Source organism: Elephantulus edwardii, unplaced genomic scaffold (genome assembly GCF_000299155.1).
Source record: "Elephantulus edwardii isolate Elephantulus edwardi_28Jun2011 unplaced genomic scaffold, EleEdw1.0 scaffold00062, whole genome shotgun sequence".
Taxonomy (NCBI): domain Eukaryota; kingdom Metazoa; phylum Chordata; class Mammalia; order Macroscelidea; family Macroscelididae; genus Elephantulus; species Elephantulus edwardii.
Genome location: NW_006399812.1, coordinates 17,278,109 through 17,283,237, shown reverse-complemented (window position 1 = coordinate 17,283,237; position 5,129 = coordinate 17,278,109). Strand labels below are relative to the sequence as shown.

Below are 5,129 nucleotides of genomic sequence, written 5' to 3'. Positions count from 1 at the left end.
GATTGGCACAGGACAGAGCAGAGTTTAGGGCTGTTGTACATAGGGTCGCTATGAGTCGCAGGCGACTCGACGGCACATAACAACAACAACAACATCTTGTTATATGTGGATATGTTGTTTTATATGTTGTATGTGAGTATGTTCTTATGTGGAAATGTTATATATTTGGGTATGTTGTTATATATGTGAGTATGTTGTTATATGTGGATATGTTGTTATATGTGGTGGGTGCTGTCGTCGGCCTCGAGGAGCCATGAGACCAGCCTCGGGAGGACACACCACTGCCAAATGGCGCACGCCCTCGCCCTGGCCCCCGGGGCTCACAGGACAGTGCCACGAGGGAATCCCGCAAGGGGTCAAAGAAGCTGGAAACCCAGGCCTCCTGCCCGAGAACGCCTGGCAGAGCCCCTTTGGAATCACCGAGCAGAGGGACGCCGCCCACTGGGTCTGAATCTCAATCAAGCTGTGTTTCTGCTCTCTCCTCCCCTGGGCTTCCTGGGATAACCACCAAGAAAACAAACACAGCGGCACCCGTGACAGCAAGGAGCAGATTCCCATGCCGTGCCTCCTCTCGCGAGCAGGTGAACCGCGCCAGCAGGAGTCCGGTTAGTTTCAAGTGCAAGCCGATATTGGGCCTTCTGGCTCCACCCTCCCCTGCAAAGCAGGCGCATCCATCACATCGATCTTCTTGGAAGCACCAGGCCCCTTGGGCCTGGAGACTCCCCTGAAAAGCGGGCCGGCTCCCCAATCCAGGTGGCTCGCAAGGACAAGGCATGGCCAGTGGGGCCCGCCCCGCTGGCCAACGGGCGAGGCCCCTAAGCTGGGGGGCTTCTTACCACCCACAGGCACCTTTTGAACTCTGCCAAGCGCCCGAGGACCAGAGGAAGGGCTTTTGGGACACCCGATAGAGCCTTGCGCGGAGGCTCAGGGCCCCAACACCGTTACAAAGTAAAAAACTTACATTTTAAATTTAAGCTGATACATTTTACATTTTTAGCTGAATTTACAATATTATTTATTTCCATTCAAAACACAACACTTTTACACTTTCCATTATTCCAGGGGTGATCACTATCTCAGTAAGGGTGTTTAGGTTCATAAAAAGGATGTTTTGGGTCATAATATTGCCTAAATTCATCATTCCAATGTCGTGTTTCATGATTTATTTTACCACTTTTTACCACATATACCTTTCATAACATCTTTTGCGTAATGTTTGCGTATCAAAGTCGTCACCTCCTTTTACTTCTTTTTGGGAATATCTAACAAACTTTTAGTAGGAACACTTTGTGTAAAGAACACAGCCTTTTTTCCCTGTCCCACATAGAAAACACAAAGAGACAATAGAAGAGAAGTTAAAGAAAGGCCAAGAACAATCACAGAGAAAGCACACGTTCCAAGAGGCTGACTTCCTTGAAGTTTTCGCCTCAATTTTGTCACGCAGACACCCTTGGAGTTGGTGTAGCAGCACGGTAAGGACTGCTTGGCAAAGGCTGCAGGGTAGGGGCTGCATGGCAAGGGCCACAGGGGAAAGGCCACAGGGCAATGGCTGCAGTGCAAGGGCTGCAGGGCAAGGTCCTCAGGGCAAGGGGCTCAGGGCAATGGCTGCAGGGCAAGGGCTGCAGGTCAAGAGCCTCAGGGCAAAGGTCACAGGGCAATAGCTTCAGGCCAAGGGCCGCAGGGCAACGTCCTCAGGGCAAGGACCTCAAGACAAGGGTTAGGGCAAGTGCTTCAAGGCAAGGGCCTCAGGGCAAGAGCTGCAATGCAAGGGCTGCTGGGCATGGGACTCACAGCAAAGCCCACAAGGTAAGGGCCCCAGTGCAAGGGCTGTAGGGTAAGGGCCTCAGGGCAAGGGCCTCAGGGAAAGTGCTGCAGGGCAAGGGCCGCAGGGCAAGGCACATTGCCTCAGGCTGCTCCAGTCGGGAGGGGCTTGTAAGCCTGAGGTCTAGGGTTTTGAAAGGGAACACGAAGGTGGGTAGAAGTTCGGCGAAGGGGCGATGAAAGAACACAAGAGAGACATTCAAGTGATCTTGATCATTTTAATTCTAAGTCATTCTAATTCTCCTTTAGTCCTGTACTTCTTTTCCTTTTCCTTTTCTCTTTCCTTTTCCTGCTTATTACATTTAGCATAATACATTTATATTCCATCTTTACAATTAAGGGCTTAATCAACAGCCAGAAAAACAACGAAAGTTAGAATGAGGTTTACATCATTTTCTTGCACACAGCTATTCATTATGATTATGGTTCCTTGGAGAGCATGAAAGGCTATTTTTTATGACCATGGTTCTTTGGTAATTGGAGAGCTTGGTAGACAATTTCTTTTCGCATAAACATTTCTTAAGTCTGTTTATAAACCTGTTCTTCAACCTGCTTGTGTTACAAGGTTACAAAGTAAAAAAGTTACATTTTAAATTTAAGCTGATACATTTTGCATTTTTAGTTGAATTTACAATATTATTTATTTCCATTCAAAAGACAACACTTTTACACTTTCCCTTATTCCAGGGGTGATCACTATCTCAATAAGGGGCCTTCTGGCTCCACCCTCCCCTGCACAGCAGGCGCACCCATCACATCCATCCTCTTGGAAGCACCAGGCCCTTTGGGCCTGGAGACTCCCCTGAAAAGGGGGCCGGATCCCCAAACCAGGTGGCTCGCAAGGACAAGGCATGGGCAGTGGGGACCGCCCTGCTGGCCAACGGGTAAGGCCCCAAGCGGGGGGGGGGGACTTTTTACCACCCACAGGCACCTTTCGGACTTTGCAAAGCGTCCGAGGACCAAAGGAAGGGCTTCTGGGACACCAAAGCGAGACTTGCGGGGAGGCTCAGGGCCGCAACACCCAATGTGTTCCAGCCCGGCTCTCTCACGCCCTTCCTTCCGTGACCTCCTTCCTCCCTCATGCTCTCTCGCTGTGACCGCACAGTGGACTGGAGCTTGAGCTGGTGCAGGAGCCGCCGTGTAGCCTCTTCCCTGGGCCCCGATCCCTCCCGCCACCCACCCCACCCCCCCACCCACGACCACCACCTCCCTGCCTGGCCTCCACCTGCAGGGCTTTGCTCGGGAGAGTGGGGAGGCGGTGAGTGGCAGAGCGCAGCAGACCTGGGATGGTGGTGGAGGTGGTGGTGCTGGCCTTTGATAGATATAGGAGTGCCCCTTCCCTCCCTACACACACACACACACACGAACACACATACACACACCCCAGCAGGTTGGCCCTTCCTGAGGTGCTTGCCTGGCCTCACTGTGCCGGCAGGTGGCTGAGGTGCCCCGCGGGGATGGTGGACGGGGCTGCTGTGGGTGTAGGCCTAGCTCCAGGGAGACTGGCTTGGCTCCAGAGCGAGGCCGGCCACCATGGAAAACAGACACCTTTCCAGCGGATCCTGGCAGCGAGGTCAAGGACAGTGAAAGAAGATGGTGTGGACACAGAGCCAGCTGGCCATCCTGAGGGTGGCATTCGTGGAGAGCCCCTATCCGGGCATAGTGAGCTGAGAGTGGCTGGCCGAGAAGACGGGGGCCCCGGAGTCACGGATCCACGTCTGGTTCAAGAATGAGCGGTGACCCAAACAGGCGGCCAAGAGCCCAGCCCTGGCAAACGCAGGGGAGCAGGGAGGGGAGCCGGCGGCAGGCGGCAGCAGGGCGCCCCAGGAGGCAGCCCCTAAGCCACGGGCACCTTTCGGAATCTGCCAAGCGCCCGAAGCCCAGAGGAAGGCCTTCTGGGACACACAAGCGAGCCTTGCAGGGAGGCTCAGGGTCGCAACACCCAAGGTGTTCTGGCCCAGGCCTCCCTTTTCTGTCTGGCGAGTTAAAGAGTTTGGGCCCCTGGCAAGGGGAAGCCCTGTGCCATCTACGGCCCACCAGGGCGAGAGGCCTTCAGGTTTCGCTGGCGGGCAGCCGGGCAGCGGGCACCCTCCAGCCCGGCCCTCTCACAGCCTTCTTTCCGTGCCCTCCTTCCTCCCTCATGCTCTCTTGCTGTGACCGCACAGTGGACCAGCTTGAGCTGGTGCAGGGGCAGCCGTGTAGCCTCTTCCCTGGGCCCCATCCCTCCCGCCACCCACCCCACCCCCCCACCCATGACCACGACCTCCCTGCCTGGCCTCCACATGCAGGGCTTTGCTCGGGGGGAGGGGAGAGGCGGTGAGTGGCAGAGCGCAGCCGAGCTGGGATGGTGGTGGAGGTGGTGGTGCTGGCTTTGATAGATAAAGGCGTGCCCCTTGCCTCCCTACACACACACACACACAACCCACCCAGCTGTTTGGGCTTTCCTGAGGTGCCTGCCTGGCCTCACTGTGGCGGCAGGTGGCTGAGGTGCCCCGGGCGAGTGTGGGCGGGGCTGCTGCGGGTGTAGGCGGAGCTCCAGGGAGACTGGCTGGGCTCCAGAGCGAGGCCGGCCACCATGGAAGATAGACGCCTTTCCAGCGGCTCCCGGCAGCGAGGTCAAGGACAGCGAAAGAAGATGGTGTGGACACAGAGTCAGCGGGCCATCCTGAGGGCAGCGTTCTCGGAGAGCCCCTATCCAGGCATAGCGAGCCGAGAGTGGCTGGCCGAGAAGACAGGGGCCCCGGAGGAGTCATGGATCCACGTCTGGTTCAAGAATGAGCGGCTACGCAAACGGGCAGCCGAGAGCCCAGCCCTGGCAAGCGCAGGGGAGCAGGGAGGGGAGTTGGCGCTGAGCGGCGGCAGGGCGGCCCGAGAAGGCAGCCTTCCTCACCAGCGGACGACCATGATGGCCGCTCAGAGCAGGGTGCTGGTGGAAGCCTTTGGCATGAACCTGTTGCCGGGTTCGCGGCCAGGCACGAGCTTCCAAGTACGTGCCTCCCGGAGGGGCGCATGCAGGTGTGTTTCCAGAACCGCAGGGCGCGCAACAAGGCAGCCGACGGCCTGGGGCGGGTGTCCCATGAGATGTGGATATATATATGGGTTGTTGTTGTTATGTGCCGACGAGTCGTTTCCGACTCATAGCGACCCTATGCACAACAGCCCTAAACCCTGCTCTATCCTGCGCCAACCGCACGGCCTCTGACACACCCATCCCGATTACCCCAGTCACAGAATCAATCCATCTCATAGAGGGTCTTCCCCTCCTGCGCTGTCCCTCCACCCTCCCAAGCATGATGTCCCTCTCCAAG

At 56.4% G+C, this 5,129-nt stretch overlaps 1 pseudogene; it reads left to right on the top strand.

Annotated features, from left to right (window-relative positions):
- The first annotated feature begins 4,396 nt into the window (after positions 1 to 4,396).
- The window catches only part of LOC102853037, a 16,168-nt pseudogene continuing 15,435 nt past the window's right edge, over positions 4,397 to 5,129 (top strand).